We start from the raw sequence: 18347 nt of genomic DNA on the forward strand, positions 1-18347 counted from the left end.
TTTTCATTCCAGCTGACAGTAAAAATCAATTTATTCCTCCAATTTATTTTATTTATTTGCTTAATGAAAATATGGTCAAGTGTCATAGGTGGACGGGCCTGCAGTGAAACCTTTAATGGAGTTTTCCATTTAGAAAAAGTTTAGATCACAACAAATATACTGTATAATAAACTTATGGTGTGCTGCATGTTAATATATAAAACTAAAAGATAAATGTAAATAATATTTTCAAATTAATATTTGTAATATTAATATTGTACATATATTGTACAATACTGCAAATAAGATTAACAAATGCTGTTTACTTCCCTGGTTAATTTTGATGTCTGTTTAAGGTTAGGTTACTAGTACTCCTAGTCCTAGTAATGTACTTTATCATATATGACCAGTTACACAAAGGAAAGGAGAAAAAAAATACACAGAATGAATTTGATTGTGTTTCTTTTATTATTAGATGTATTCCCCAATTCCTTTTAAAATGACAATGGCAGTGCAGTCATGTGACACAACAGATTGTTCTTTCACTGGACCCTTGTGCTTAATGAGTTGGCTGTATAATAATATTGCAATCTCTTGCCTCAGATTTTGCCTTACATCCACACTTATGTACAATGCACAAACCATTCTTCTTGCTTTCCCTCCTCCCTCCCGCCTACAGCATCTACCCAGCATACCTAGGGTCTCCCAACACAATACAGCCATTATTATGCGTACACACAACTGCAATTCAACAAAGCAGCAGCAGGACTTTCCCCTCCCGCTGGCTAAAAAGGTGCTGGCTGTGAATCGACACAAACAACACCACTGTGTAATTCCATCATATGTGGCCAGGTATAGGAAAGCCACACTCTGCAAGCTGCTGCACACAATTGCACTTGCACTCCTCCATTCCCTCCACGCACACAGTGGGGCAGCCCCTGCACAATGCCCGTCCCACACAACAGAGCGGGATGGCCAGTGGCTCGTCACTCTTTGTCTCTCACTGACTTTTCAATAGCACTCCTTCACAACCTTATCAACTCGACATACAACAACCAGACGACGGCCAGAACAAAGCACACAAGAACTGACGTACTCCTGTATCTTAGTGCATCTACCCATCAGCTGTTGTGGGAGCACCCGGTCACACCCTAGCTCTTGTCTGTGTTCAATAATGCAAACTGCATCTAAACTTTGCAAACCCCCTCAGCCTGCACATATCCGGGGTGTACCCCTGTTTTCTTCTGCATTGAACTACTAATGCCCCGCATACTCTTCTTTCACAGCTTTACTGCTTGGTTGCGTTCACTGCTTCAACCCACACATCAGCCAATTAATATTTATTAGCCTTGTTTATGTCCTAATCTCTCTCTTCTTAAAAACAACAAAAAATAATATATAGGGCCTATATATGTATATATATATATATATATATATATATATATATATATATATATATATATATATATATATATATATATATATATAGAGAGAGAGAGAGAGAGAGAGAGAGAGAGAGAGAGAGAGAGAGATAGCAGTATATTATTACATTTTCCCAGTGCATCAACTGCGCAAATAACAAATTCTGACAAGACAACACATAAATACTCTGGCACAAGCAGCACTGTTTACAGTTGTTGTTTGCAAAAGTTTGCACTGTCACTTAAGAAGCCCCCCACATAGAAATGCAAAGCCCACTTCAACACTTTCAAGTCTTTATTATGCTTGGCTGAGAAGTGCGCTTACAATTGCAGTAATGATATATTTTCCATGTTTTCATTCCAAGCAATAGAAATGTCCAACTCCAAACCATATAACTAATTGGGTAATCAGGTGCAGAACCAAGCTCACAAGTTTGCTGACATCCCATCATTTTGTACGCCTGATATCCAATACGTATGAGACACGTGGGTGTAAATGGTTCGGCTGAGACCTATGACAGTACACAAATCAATGATTGATTGATTGATAGTGAAATATAATCTCTGTGAGTTTTACATGTGCTAAATACTGTTTATTTGATTTAGTATTTTACATTTACGCTAATAAAAACAATTCAATTTTTTTAATACTTATGATTAAAATCTTTAAAATCAATCCTTAAAATCACTTAAAAAAATTTAAAATCTTTGTGATTTTAACAAGAACTAAAACAATTAACTTTAAAATAAACGTGCCCAAAACAACAAAACAAACGTGATAAAAGCAAAAGCTGCTCACCAACAAAGGAGTCAAATACATTGAAAATAACTGAAAATGCATTGAACAAAATAAAGAAACAATTAAAAAAGTAAAAATAAAAAACAAACAAAAAAGGTCCAATGCATTTTAAATTAAACCCAAAACGGTCAATGTATTTGACAACAGAATATAACAAAACTTAAACCAAAAAACCCTAAACAATGTGATTTAAAAACAACGAAATCTTTAAAAACAATTAAGATTCGTTTTTTTTAAATCTTTTTAAAAACAATCATCCGTAAAATCTTTAAAAGATCTTGGACTCGGGCTCCAGCAGGGGGAACTGACCGTCCCCGGAGGTGGGTCCCATCATGGGATCCTGAGCTCCCCCAGATCTTGTATACGCCAGTTCTTGTAGGCTTCCTCCTTGCCCCTCTGATGGACCTCCAGATTGACATAGTCTCTTACAAACACCATGCCCCTCCGCGCAATGACGATCGGGTCCAGCTCCTGCTTGTTGAACAGACAGATGTTCCGTCCCTCCCACAGTGCCTGCTTCACTGCGCAGACGACACGCCACCAGCACCTCAGGGTAGATGATGAAATTCCCCTGGCCGGACCGTACAGGATCTGCTGGGCGGTCGCCCGCGCAGGAACGGCAAACCTGTGGAGGAACGGAGAAAACAGGAGCCAGACCCTGTGGGCGGAGGGGCACTCACTAAAGATGTGAGCCTCCGTCTCCTTCCCCAGGCAACCCTTATAGGGGCAGGTGTCATAAGGAGCTATGCCCCTTCTGTGCATGAACACTCGGGTGGGGAGACACCGACTCACAGCCATCCAGGAGACATCTTTCTGCGTGTTCGTGAGGCAAACGTGCGTAGCGTTAGCCCAGATAAACCGGCAGGTTTCGGGAGGGAAATCTTCTATCCGGCTGGTCTCCTGGGCAGATCTCATCTGGCTACAGATGGTTTATAATCCCAGGAGGCCAGCACGACTTTATGGAGGCCTACTTCGAGCGCAAAGGCTCGGAGCGCCCTGTAGAACGGCGGGGGATCCCACGAGTGCGGCCTGGTGTTATCCATGGCGCAGAGGCATAAATGGTTCATAAAACTCACTTTCTTGCCAGCAGCCTGGATGTTCTTTACCACATAGGCCAGCCCCTGCGCCTTTATCAGCCGCACAACGTCCGGGACCCCCCTGCCTCCATCCAGGGTACCCTTCACCATCTGTACTCTTTTCAGCCTCTCCATTTTGCTCCCCCAGACAAACCGAAATATAATTCGGGTCACTAGTTTTGCGATGACCTTGTCTGGGGGGAAGATCATTCCTACGTAGAGGAGTATCGGGAAGAGGATGGCCTTTACGACCAGCACCTTACCAGCCATCGTCAAGGTCCTTGTGCTCCAGCCGTGGATCTTCCTTTGGACCTTCGCTATGGCCTCCTCCCAGCTCCGGGTGCCCGTGTTGGTCTCGTCGATCGTGATCCCCAGAACCTTGATAGACGGCTTCACAGGGAACACGATCGGCGGGCCCCGGCCGACAGGCCATGCCCTGGAGAGGTAGACCTCGCTCTTGGCCTTGTTCACAGCGGCCCCCGTCGCCCTGCAGAAGCTACATGTGCTAAAACCACAATTACGTTTGACAGATTCCCCTGCACCACGCTTCTCTCGTTTTGAAAAAGGCACAAAGAGGCTGTGACTGCTCAACCTTCAATTACAGGGTCGGAGGATACAATTATAATTTGACTGCTGGGAAAATTACCCAAACTTATTCATCTGCTTTTTCTCACAGAGGCAACGTTCGGCCTTGAAGGAGCTGCTGCAACACACTTCATTCAGGACCACAAGGACCGCTGCGGCCTAATACTAGCCTATGCAAAACCAGTGAGGCCTGATATTTCCCTTCAGTTCTCCGCTCAGAACAGCGAGATCGCAGCTGCTGTTTACTTCCTCCTCTGCGACAACAATTAGCACATGAAAGCTAATTAAGTTTATGTGAAGAAACAAGGGCGCCAACAGTTCCATGTCACCTTCTTCATTACGTTCCAACTCTTCACAAACATCTCGCTTGAAGCTCCGCCTGTCACTCAGCACAGTCTGAGGCCCACCTGGCGTGTTGCGTATTTGGGCATATCCAGCTAACACCAAGCCTTTCTGCAAAACATAATCAATCTTTATCCCAACACATCTAACACAGACTCTGTACATATCCACTTGGCAAAAGACAACAATTACTCTTGCCAGTTTTATATATCTATAGTGCTTTCAGTTGCCCAAAACATACACTCAACAAAACAAGCTCACTTCTTCTATGTAGCCTCTCAAATCCAATACAAACAATTATTTAAGAAACAAAAACAAAACGACAACAACAAAAACTCCTTAATTACAACATCTAATCACAAGTTAACCGAGCTGCCTTTTTTTTTTTCCATTTGCCCCCGGTTGCTCAATGAGACATTGTACTGTGAAGCAGCTAGGCCCAGTGGACCCTACAAAATGGTATTACTCCCACACCTCAGACACACGCTGACTTTCACTGGTAGCTATGCAATAGTATAATGGTCCAAATTGATCGATTGATTGATTTATTCATAGACACCCATTCCCAGCACAACTTAAAATTTGTTCTGTTACTCAGATCCATATTCACACGTATGTGGAAAACAACTACAAATTGTGAGAAATAATATCTGAAATGAAAAAATAATGTATGACAGCACCAAACAACTAGCCTATATGCTATTATAATGCCTTGACATAGCTTCCAGGGCTCCTGTACTATAGAGCGTCCCAGTGGGTACCTTCTTGTGTAAATACAGACCCTGTTGCCCTTGTATTGTAAATGCAATCCAAAGGTTTACACTGCTGAAGTCCACAAGGCAAGTGCTCTAACTTATGTCTGACAAGCTTTTCCACACAATAAATGGTGATATATGTATAGAAAATGATATATGGTCAGGCTGCTTGTGAGCTGTAGCAATATCATCACGCACTACCAAATAATATCGAACAGATTGCACGCACCAAAGTGTGTCAGTTAACAAGCCATATTGAAAAAATCCAACTGATACAGGAAAATAGGATGGAAGTAAGAAAGAAAGAAAGAAAGAAAGAAAGAAAGAAAGAAAGAAAGAAAGAGAAAAAATAAAACAATGAATTGCCTCCCCTAATGTCGGGACAAAAACTACTGTTACATCAATATTATTTGACGGTAGGGGGGGTGCAGTTATGTGTGTGTGTGTGTGTGTGTGTGTGTGTGTGTGTGTGTGTACAGCATGTGAACATTTATGGCCACACGTCTCTCTCCCTGTGTGTACTGTACTGTAAATGCCTAGAGCAGTTGTGAAGGCACCAGCTACACTGAGCTGAGACGCAATTATAGATGAGATTTCTTTACTGAGGAAAATTACATATATAGACATGGATGTATGGATTTTAATTAATTAATTTCATTCTTACTTTAAATATTCACAATAAAATATGACATTTTGGCCATTACAATGATGATTTTCAGCACAGGTGTAATTATATGTTGGAAATTTTAAAAATGCTAATGTCCTCCTTACTCACAACTTTATATTCTTGAATATATATCTTGTGTATAATTAAAAATAATAAAGTGAAGATCCTAGCAAAACTAAATAAATACATGTGACTCAGCAGCAATCAGAAACACTTACACATGTCAAGCACCATGGAGAAATGTTTTCCAAAGCTACTGTCCCCCCCTGAAATATTCTATGTGTGACACAGAGATGTCCCTACAGAGTATCCTGAGAGAACATTCACAGAGCAGGGAGGTTGAAGAGTCAGGAGATGGTTGGAGAAACCAGTTGATGTGAAATACGGCTGTGAAAGTGCCATGGGAGAGGGGAGGATTGTCATTCAATCAAGGCTATTTTCCTCCCCCATAATGATGTCTTTCACCTCTGGGCTGTCAGGGTTGATTTTCAGGACTACACAATGTCTCAGTAGGTTGGCATGGTGGGGGGGGGGGGGGTAGTATTGGCTAAGTGCTGCTCTCTTTCAATAAATAACTTCTGAAAAGATTGGCTAGGCCTATGTCCTACAATACAGGAAGGTAAGCATTACACAGCAAGTTTCTTTAGCAAAGAAATAGGGTTCATGTTTTCGCCTGATGGTGTGGTATCTGAGGGAAATCAAACAAGGCAGGGCAGCAGGGCAGCAGTGCAGTAAGCAAGTTATATATTTCACCAAATACATTACAAATGCTTATAAGCATTTCCTAGTTTCATAGGTGGAAGGGTCAGACAAACTGCCAGTGGTTGTTGGTCAAGTCTGTGTGTGTGTGGTGGGGTTTCCTTGCTCTCAGCGAGACATGGATCTCCCCTGAGAACTCAACCACCCCTGACGCCCTATCCTCTCTGTGCGTCCTGTCCCACTCCCCTCATCTTACCTGGCGGGGAGGAGGAACAGGGCTCCTGCTTTCCCTTTCTCTCCTCTTCTCTGCCCCACCCTTTCTCTCCTCTATCACGACTAACAGCTTTGAATTCCACGCAGTGGAACTCACTTCTCCCTCTCACCTCTTCCTTCTAGTTCTCTACCACCCTCCTGGTCCACTCGCCTCCTTCCTGGATGAACTGGACTTCCTTCTCTCCTCTGTCCGCTCACTGTCCTCACCTACCATCCTCCAGGGAGACTTCAACATCCACCTCTCCAACCCCTCCCACTCTGCGGGATTTCTTCACCTCCTCCACTCTTTTAATTTCTCTCTCTCCCCGTCTCCCCCCACTCACAGGGCAGGCTGCCAGCTAGATTTCATGTTCTCTAGAGGCTGCTCCCCTTTGTCGCTCTCCATGACACCCCTGGACATCTCAGACCACCACTTCATCTCTTTCTCTCTCTCTCTCCCCATCCCATCCACTCCCTCTGTCACCTTCCGCTGTAATCTCTGCTCTGTCTCCCCCTCCACCCTGGTCTCCACTGCTCTCACTCTCTTACCTTCCATTGACTGTTTTTCCCTTCTGTCTGTTAACTGCGCTACCTCCTCTTTGTTCTCCTCCCTCACCTCCTCCCTTGATTCTCTCTGTCCTCTCACGTCCCATCCTGTCTGTCCCTCCCCTCCTCAGCCTTGGATCTCTTCCGTTCTCTGCTCAACCCGATCCACTCTGCGTGCCGCTGAACAGAAGTGGAAGAGGTCCAAACTCCCAGCTGCACTTGAACTCTACCGCTCTCTACTGGCCTCACTCACCTCAGCCAAGAAGTCTTACTTCCAATCACTCTTTGAATCCTCTGTCAACAACCTCCACAAATTCTACTCCACCTTCTCCTCCCTCTTCGCCCCCCTCCACTTCCTCCTCCTTCCTCTCTTTCTGCAGATGATTTTGCCTCCTTCTTCTCCTCCAAGATCACAGACATCCGCAAGCTCTTCAACAGTCCCACCTCCTCTCCCATCCTGCCAAAGTCTCCCACTGATCAAGCTTCCTTTTCTTCATTCTCACCTCTTTCGGTCTCTGAGGTTCCTCATCCACCCCCAACCTCTCCTCACAGGTGTACACCAAGGCTCCGTCCTGGGCCCCCTCCTGTTTTCTCTCTACACTCACTCCCTGGGCCCCCTCATCCCATGGTTTCTCTTACCATTTTTAAACAGATGAAGTCCAGATCTTCCTGTCTTTTCCCTCATCTGACACCATCATCCCCTCTCGCATCTCTTCCTGCTTGTCTGCTATCTCGCACCACCTCAAGCTCAACCTCTCCAAATCTGATCTCCTCTTCCCCCCCCCCTCTTCCTCACCTTCTGCTGACCTCTCCATCTCAATCCCCTTGGAATCTACAACACTCTCTCCCTCTTCTTCCGCTAAGAACCTAGGAGTCCCTCGATCCTGTGCTCTCCTACACCCAGCACATCACCATGCTGACACGAACCTGCAGATTCTTCCTGAGCAACATACTCCAAATCCACCTGGACTACTGCATCTCCCTCCTGGCCGGCTTGCCTGCAACTACTACCCGCCCGCTCCAGCTCATCCAGAACGCTACCCCACTGCTCCGCTCCCTCCACTGGCCCCCGATACCGGCACGCATTCAGTTCAAGACACTGACCCTCACCTACCGCTGTCTCGACCACACTGCACCAAGATACCTTCAGTCACTCGTCTCTCCATACATCCCCTCCAGACCACTGCGCTCCTCCAGTGCCAGAAGACTAACTCTGCCTCCTCTGCACTCTCCTTCCTCCAGAGCCGCTCCTTCTCATCCCTGGCCTCTAAGTGGTGGAACGACCTGCCCACTGAAGTCAAAACTGTGACCTCCTTCTGGCGATTACTCAAGACACATCTTTTCACACAGTACTTGTAATTTAGTCATTTATTCTCCTGTAAGATTGCACTTATACAACGTTTTGTCATACTCCTGCCTTTGCATTACTTGCACTTGTATTGTTTATTTTGATCTCCCCTATGCTCCCTCTCCCTTAGCTCTTAACTTTGACATAAGATACTGTCTGCACTGATCAGCTTTTTCATTCTAGGATGTAAGACCTTAAATATTGTTCACTGTATATCTTGTATACACTTTTGTAAATTATGAATTTGTAAAATGTATTATGCCTTGAATTGCTTTGTATTATATTTTGTAAGTCGCCCTGGACAATAAATAAGTAATAATAATAATAATAATAATAATAATAATAATAATAATAATAATATGTTAGAGGAGTGGGCTGCTGTGTGTTGAGTAGCTCAGTGTTGAGGATGCTGGGATACCCATTCCAAATGTACTCTCCACTTGTTTAATATTCTATGGTGGTATGAAGACAGATTTGCATATTCTTGATTACAAATCACCACAGGAAAGATTAACAAAACAATTATTCATCCTTCAGATTACTTCTTTCAAAACATCACCAGGATTCTCTGGCTGTGAGGGGCGATAATGCAAATATCATTCCTGAGCACGATTCTAGGCTTGGCCTGCCACCATCACCGAATGATTACACATGGATTTAAATTGGTACACACTTACCTCTATTCCAGTATTTTCATTCATATGGAAGTCTACCTTTGATAAACCTATTGCAAATTAATCTTTTGATGTCCCAGTAAATGTGCAAAATAATAATAATAAAGTGACAGACTCCATATTAGGCGGCGCATACTTTGTTTCCAACTAAAGTCTCATGATAACCTATTCATTTATTTCTATAAGAAATTGTTAATGCCAGTGCTACCAAGGGAAATTATAGACTTAACTGCATTAAGGTGACTTTCATTAGAAACTTTAATGAAAATCAATTGCACACTATCTTTTTAAGGAAAAATATCTAATTGCAAGTGCTCTGTCATCCCCGCGACCCTCGCCAGGATAAGCGGATTCGAAAATGGATGGATGGATGGATCTAATTGCAAGTCTGGATGCTGTTGAATTGAATTAATTAGCTAAACTATTTTAGTTATATACCCACAGAAACAGATACATCAATCTCAAGTCAAAACCTCTCTTTTTTTTTATATGAAACCAAACACACCACTGGTCTACATGCTTTTAAAGATGAGTCATGAATTCACCAAACCCATCGGAATCACTCTCAGGTTCACGAGAGCTTACGATGCTTTGTGGTCAGGTGACACAAAAAGAAATCTGTTTGGACACGCAGACCGGCAGTGTGTTTGGTGTTGGCAAGAGAAGCTTATGTTCAGGAGAAAGTCATATCCAGTGAGAAGCCAAGAAGACAGCCGGTCTGTCCTGCACTCCCTGGCAGAAGGCCTGTTGTTATGCGAGCCCCTGTACTGAAGGGCAATCCACAGCCCTGCAGGGACGTGTGTTATAATCAGATATGCTGGAGGTTTCTCTCAGTATTCGACATTGCACTGCAATTAAAACATAATGCCCAGGTACAGCCTGAATCGTGTAATAGATGAGTGGGGAGATACAGACATGTATGTTTACAGTTCTTTTTTTTTTTTTAAATACCAGCAGCCCTTTAGAAATACTCCAGAAGCAGATGAAAACTCAGGTCTAGAATATACCGTTTGCCTTCCCAAAGTGTTGTGACTAATCTGATTAATGCATCTATGGTGAAATGGTGAAAAAGCTGCAAAATCACTGTTATCATCAGTGCTTATCAATAGTTAAACAAATAAACTAACAAATACACCAGAACAATCACTTAAAAGTTAAATAAATGCAGGACATGTTTTCCTGTGACAGGTCTGCATTCTCTCCGCAAAGCCCTCACTGTGTAAATGGTGAATCCAGAGCACTTTCCTTTGCATTGTGGGGGGGTGAATTAGACTGGAATGTGCTGAAGGGCCCCAGGGCTCATGTGCGGTTATGAATTTCATCAAAGTCTTCTAGAAGGTTTAATTGAAATGGTTAAATTACAGCCTGCTCCACTTCACTGGGTACAAGACCTTCTCTGTGCCAGACACATCTCTACTTTGCATTAACTGTAATTCACTGTGTTTTCACTCATTCAACTCCCCCCCCTAACCCCATCTCTGTCCTTTGGTAGAATACTCTGAATCCCCATTGTGATTCTCCTTGCTGTAATTCTGTCACTGGATATATTCATGAGGTAGTCCCCATTGTTTACAAATGTCCACCTTGAGGTTACAGTCAGTTTTACGATTTTATTCACATTGTCAGATCATAAGGAGATTAAAATTTAAATATATATGCAGTCCCCATGCATTCCCTTATCGGTGCATAAAATGAAATAGGAATCTGCTACCACATAATACAAATACAATATTGTCAGAATAACTGATCGGCACCATTACTCCTCCCCATTCCTCTGTCATTTCAGAAGAAAAATATGCCTTTGACATCCACTTTTAATCCCTCCTTCATGGCAGGAGACACAAGCCTCCTTATTACTTTCCAGACCCGGACCGTGCTGTGATCTCTCTGTGCCTACAGCTCCAACTCCACGACTCTCACCCTACTGTGTTCACCGGCGGAGCTGCACTGCCTGATTATATCCGCTACACGCTGCGGCGCGTGGGCTGACACACTTCAGCTGCCTTCATATAGAGCTGCTTGAGAAATGAAGGCAACCGAGAACCACAGACCTATCAATTATAACATTTCTATATCTGAGTCTTTGCACAATATGCATTTCACAAAATGCACCCCTATACAGCTTCACTGGAAACTAACAGATAGGAACCTTGATTGTCTGCACTTTTTGCATGATATATTACTGCATATGTAGTATTTGTATGGTGGTATGCAGCTTAATATTAGTGATATTAACTTGCGGTGATGGGGATGTTCATGTTCATGATAGTATGTATTTTACTATAAATAGATGTGATTATTATTATGTCAACCCACCACGGAGGGCTAACAGTGAACCCACACCCCAAGGGCTGGCGAGTCATTGCCACCCAAGGGCTGCTGATGTTCCATCCCCTCAGAGGGGAGACCACAGCCAGCAGCAACGTTTAAGGACTTTCTGATCTTGTTGCTGCTGTAACATAATTATATTGCCTGCAGGGAATGCAACCATTAGGCCTAGGCCTAAAGCCATGGACCCCCAGAGATTTATTTTGTCTTGTAACAATCTGCCATCCATAGGAGTTTTTGTTTTTCTCCCCTCCGTGACTAATAGTTAGTTTATGAATTGTTTATGGTTATTTATTTTGTTGTTGTGTTTATCAATCTGTAAAGCGCTCTGTGGCTACCCTGTGAAGGACAATATACACATTTAAAAAAAAAATTGAGTAATTAAATTAAATTTTACATTATAACCTCCTTATAATATGCAAATATGAGCCCAATAAGGAAAAGACAGTGTGGCAGAAGGCCAATTGTGTCATAAGGGAACAAGATATGTCAAACGGGACCCTGGACACAATATGAGGCTGGGACACTTGTGTTCCCTACATAACTGTAATTTGCTATATTGTGGTAAATATACAGTAAGGCATAGTGTGGTGTAGCAAGGTAAACAGAAGCATGGTATAGTTTACTATGGATTCAGGAATTATGGATACAAATGGAAGCGTAGGTGGTGTAGCATGGTAAAAACATGGTAACGTATGATAAAATTATTGTACGATGTATTGTCTTGTGGGGAGGGGGTTAGTTTTCTTTTTCCAGATTGACATGTTTTCTTCCTATGCAGAATGAGGCTGGTGTTTTTAAACTTTCCTTCTAACAGTACATGGATTGTGAAACAGGAGCGAACACGTTTGCCTTTGGCAGTAACCATGACCCCCCCTCCCCACTCAGTCTGCCTACGCTCAGTCTGTCGCTTGAGAGGATAGTGAGAAACGCAGTTGCACTGGCCAGGTCACTGCAGCCATATTGAGCATCAGAGGAAAAACTGCACAGTAGCTTCTGTCCTACTGCCACCTGTGTCCGGCAACACTAACAGCAGCCAGAAAAAAGCTATTGAAGATTTCTGGGCAGCACATTTAACTTAAATTATTGGAAAAAACCGACAAATTGCTTTTTGACCCGTATAGTTGCAAAACTCCCTGCAGTCATAAGTAGAAATCAATTTCTTTAAAATATGCATCTAAATATCTACTAATTCATTATTAATTCCCATAGAGCTTCTGCGGTCACTGTACAGCAATTCATCAGTAATTACTAAGAGCTTCAGAGAGGCAGTGAGAGCAGTTTTTTCTGCCCTTTTCTTTTTCTTTTTCCTTTTTTTTGGGGGGGGGGTCTGTAATCTGTCCTAGTTTGCTCTGTCTCTGGCTCTTTTCTCCATAGCTGTATTCTCAGGAAATGAAAACTGAGGTAGAATTTGGATGTTGGTGAAACACTAACAGACTTAATTTTTTTTAAAGTGTTTTCATTAATTTCCCTGATAAGGTTGTACAGCAGGGCCTAGAAAAGCTTCTTGATTCCTCCTGATTATCAGCACTAGGGGCTGCCAGATTATGTCCTGATGAGACACTGCCCCTTTGTGGAGAGTTACCAAAATCGCAGCCAGATACGACACAGAAGCCATGATGTGTTCATTACTCCTGTGCTGCTCACTCTACACAGGCAAACAGTATCCTGCTAGAGTCAGGTACACTCAGCAAGACAACCATAAGAAAACTGTCAGAGCAGCAACCACCATGTCTGTTTTTTAATCACAGGGTAGTTTAAACCAGTTAGGTTAACAGGGATATTTCTCCAGTGAGAATATGGTGTCTTTTAAATGCTCTGAAGTGAAGACTGCGACACATTTTCCTACACTGAGAAACATCTACTTATGTAGATTATTTGAGCAGTTTCTGTCTTATACAATCTTACTTTCCTTCTACACAATAAGTAAATTATAGTGACAGACAAAAACAAAATAATGACTATAATAAATTATTCCTTTTAATACCACCTCATTCACACACTAGGAGAAGTTGTTTACCAAAAGGTATACACAAGACATGTTAACATCATTTAGATTGTGTCTGAATGAATGTTTTCATATTTATGTATATATTTTCACAGCCATATCTACACATGTCAAGCCAGATGTATTACTATTACATTCACACCAGCAAGACTTTCTTAATCTCTTCATATGTTGAGTTAAAAAAAAAAAAAAAAAAAAAAACATTAGCTAAGATTGGGCTCACTGCTTCAGCAGGCCGAGAGGTAGTGTAGTTTGACTTCACTCATTTGTCTTTATTTTTCTGAAAGCCTAGGATTGACACCTGCCCTAAAAATACATTTTATATTGATTAAACTCTACAGATTCTCTACAGACTCTACAGTAAAGCTGTCTTGAAGTTACTTTCTTGCTCTTAAGTCACTTGATGAACACTGCTGCTGTGATCTAGCTGGCCTGGTTTCAAGGCATGTACACTGAATGAACTGCCATATCTCTAAAAATAAGTAAATACATACATACATGGCGAAATAATATTAAATCTCTGAATAAAGCCACCCTGTCAGTCTAAAAGGATTTAATTTTGACCAGGGTGCCAAGGTGCAATATTGTTACAGAAGTCTCTGAAAGCACCACGCTAGAGGAGTTTGTGCTGCAGGGCAACACTTTAAAACAGCCATGGATTTGTACCAAATAAAACAGCCCAGAATATATGGGCACATGTCCGCAGAAAGTTAAAACTAGCTTTGAATGAGGCTGGTGTCCACTGAAAGCTCAGTGTACATTATTATGAACTCCCCGCTGCTCAGCTTTGCGGCCTGTGAGATCATTTCTTCAATCGACCAGCAGAGTTCTCTTCCCTTCCCTCTGGGAGAATTTCCCACTTAGTGGGGCTATAACAACCAATTTCCTCTGTGGCTCATATTATTAAATTCCTCCACCTAGCTACTATGTTACTGAGCCCTTTTCACATCTCTGCTTCTTTCAGACATCCAGCCAGCCCTCAAAATGGAACTGCTTCCATATAGCCTGTGCATTTGAACCGTGAGCATTTCCATCTCACAAATAGCAACTATTTCTCCAAACCGCAGCACATTTCCCACGCAGTTACAGCTTTAAAATAACATGAAACACCAAACCTGTTCTGAAATTCATATTCAACCACAACACCCATAGTGTTGTATCAGTGGAAGAGAAACAACAGACATACACATGGTTGTGCACATCACTAGAGTTCCTGACCCTCACTGGCCTGCTGTAGTCTCAGACTGACAGCACCATCGATTCCTCCTCTACATGGTTAGTGCTATACTGGCAATGGGCAACAGAATTTGTCTTTTATCACTTTACTTCATTCATTACTGCTAAAGTCATAATAGCCTATTACAATTACAAAGGTTTTACAAAGTACACCATGGCAAAACTAGGGAGATCAAAGTGAAGTCATGGTAACCAAAGAGCATTTATGAAAACCATGACAAACCATGGCAACGCAAAGCGTATGCTGGGTAAAACCATGGTACAAACATGCCAGCCAAAGCAGCAAAAGAAATACCTGCCGAACAGCAACGTGCTACCATGCAGTTTACCACTGTGGTATCCTTTCATCAGGATAATGAAACAAATCTGTCAGTATTTCAATTTCTTATCAAACTCCTACTACTGATAATCACTATTTTATTTGAGTGGCTGTTGTTCCTGTATATATTAGAATGTGTGGTTCTGACCTGTGTGCTGGTGTGAAAAGGGAAGAAAACATCTCCGGTTTTAATACTTGTCATAGCAGGAACAGACGAGATGATGATATGTCACTAACATGACAAATTGCAAGAGGACCACATTTCTCTAAACTTAGATGCATTCACAATCTCATTGTTACTTAATGGGATTTTGTGCTTCTCATTAAAATTCGGCTTGAACATCTTTCCCAAGGACATTTCTGTGACACTATCCTCGGCTTATGGTAATAGCGTCTTACTTCATTTCTGAAAAAAAAGCTGATAATGCGTGTGCACATTTAGAAAGTCCCCTTGCTTGTTTTGATATATCTCTCGCAGAGCAGTGTCACTTCTCACAAGTACAAATGCATTTCTAGGAATTACTGCTGTCAATTGCAAAACACAAAAAGAAAACAAAACGTAAAGGTTTGTGTTCTGGGCTTTCTTAACCAGTGAAGGGCTGATGTGATTTGGGTGGTCTGATCTGAACGCCACTGGCATGGGTCTCACCGAGAGAGGCTACAATAACGATATTCTTGTCATCACCTGTGTGCTTGGGGCCAAGTCAACAATGCCAGACTCTTTATGCATGATTATAACAACACAGAAAGATCTATCTTTGAAGACTGATAACACATTTTCTCACCTTTCACCAGTTTCCAGTGGGCCTCAGGTGAAGGTACATTTGTGTCCCATGTGAAATTCGTGTCACTTGTGGGAGGTCTTGACGGGGGTGAAAGTGGTGTGGTGCGGGGTGGGGGCTGTGTGGATGATGAGGCGATTTTCTAAAGCACTGCAGCATGGCCCATGCTGTACAAGGTGCCTCTTTCATAGCCAGTCTGCTGCAGTCTGATTCAGTGACCAAATTGCTTGTCACAAAGATCACCTCACTGCTGGCGAGTAAATTGTCGTGTTCTTAGTGAACAGTGAGTGACAGAGGTGGGGGTGCTGGTGGTGGGAAGCGCTTGAGCAGACCGGTGGCCGTCTGCAGCACTGGCTTTGCCTGCTAACATTGTCAATCTGAAAGGGTAAATGCTGCCTCTAATGTAATGACAGGGAGAGACATCTCTCTATGCTGGAATACATGGAAATCAGGAAATCATCATCAGAGTCGAGACAGCACCGCAGTCACATCAAGGCTTTCCTGAAGCCATGAGTTTTAATAAGACCAGGCTCCAAGAGTGACTGGTGGGCCAGGGAGCTTATGAAATGATACATATTAGTATGTGATGAATCAGTCAACTACTGACACAAATTACTTTTTTGGGGGGTATGGATGAATAATTTTATTTCTCATCAGTGATGTTTCAGTTTAATGCACTCCAGAGTCTGCAATAATTCTTTCAGACCACACTTTCAGAACTTAATTAAGCTTCAACATTTTGACAAATTGACAGATTGACAGATTGACAGATTGGTAGTTGATAGATAAATGGTACCTGGTGAATCGATAGTTGGGGGACCCGACAATGCAATCTAAACTTCAGCCCAAAGCTTCGGCCTGCTGTTTCTCCACCCCTACAGCCAGCCAATGCCAGACAGCCCCTTGCAAACCACTATCTCACCTTCTGTCTCCTGCTCCCTCCTCCACCCCTAGTAGGGAGATAGGGGGCCAAGGGGGACAGGGCTCCAGTGAAAACAAACACAAACAGATAGAAACAAACACAAACAAAAATCAGACGTCAGTCAGTCAGTCAGTCAGTCAGACAGACAGACAGACAGGTGTACAGATGTACAGATAGAGAGAAGAAAGCTGGAACAGTAATGTGCCCCTCAGCCAGATCTCAGATTTACTAATATCTTAGGATCACTGGGCAGATTACCATCTACCATTCAGTGACAAGAAAAGACATCTGGGGACTGTCTTCAAACAAGCGCAAGAGAAGCTGAACCTATTTTCTCTTTGATGAAATAACAAGCTGGGAAGGAGATACGTGAGTCCATTTAAACCCATTTAGACATCAACATGTGGACAGCTATTCTCCTCTTTGATCTTTGTTTTATGTATTTATTAGCTTTTATACAATATATGTTCCACAAAGTAAAAAAATATATAATGCATCTTGCTTTATGTCCCCCTGATCCTAGAGTTGCCAGTGCAATACAGGTACAGTAAATCCTGCCATGGGGACAACAAATCTTAGCAATTATCCTGCACCGACCAGCTAGCCAGCATGGAAAGGTCAAGTGAATACCAGGCCGCTTACAAAAGGCTATCAAGTTTTCATTGCATTATAGACGGCTTTTCCACACCTGCAATATTCTGTAGAATCAAAGATGTGAGCTGCTATGTGTTGAGTTTTTCACTTTCTTGTTTATGTCATAATGGTGAAAATTAGGATTATGGTCATTATAAGGAGTATCTGGTATCCAGAATGGGTATTGTGCTCCTGCGAATAACAAAACAAGAAAACAGGGCTGACCGTGCCCAGGAGGAAAACGTGCCACTCTGGCAGGTGAAGTTTTGTAATTTGAATGTTTCTCTTTTTCAGCGTTTAAGGGAGCCAGCCAGCAGCACACGGTTTGCAAAACCCTTATTTGACTGCGAACAAGTGAAGCAGAGCAAATTTGCTCACATTGATGCGTCCATTTCTCTCGGTTATCTGTCTTCGTTTAACAACCCCAAAACAGAGGACATTGAGAACAGTATTGATTGGTTTGGAGATGCACTTCTGCACACAGAAATTCTATTTTTTGCAGTAGGGGATTTTTATTTTCTATTGTAAGCCCCGGTGATGTAGCTGCCGATGTGGCAGAGGCTTCACAAACAGCGCTGGTGCGTGACTGGCCCCCTCAGAATGTGTCATCCTCCCTTTTGCCAGATTAAGAAGTGATTACTCTCATCACCTAGGAGAGAAATCACCAATGACCCTGCTATTTAATTGTTACGCAGTGAGAAGGCTGCATCTATCACTGTTCATCCTATTTCCTGCCGCCTTTCACTCTACAAAACAAACATTAATCTTAATAGTGTCCATAATGTCTGCACCCGGCGTCCTGCTTGCCCTCGGTTGTAGCAGTAACAGACAGACAAAGGAGAGTGTACAGGAGTCATCTAATTATACTTTCAAAACCTTTTTTTCTTCCTGTTTTTTCTTTAATTACACACAGACATAGTTGTACTTCTTGCAGAAAACGTTTATTTTAATGAAAATAATATAGTTTCAAACTTCC

The sequence above is a fragment of the Amia ocellicauda genome, chromosome 1 (genome assembly GCF_036373705.1).
Source record: "Amia ocellicauda isolate fAmiCal2 chromosome 1, fAmiCal2.hap1, whole genome shotgun sequence".
NCBI classification, from domain to species: domain Eukaryota; kingdom Metazoa; phylum Chordata; class Actinopteri; order Amiiformes; family Amiidae; genus Amia; species Amia ocellicauda.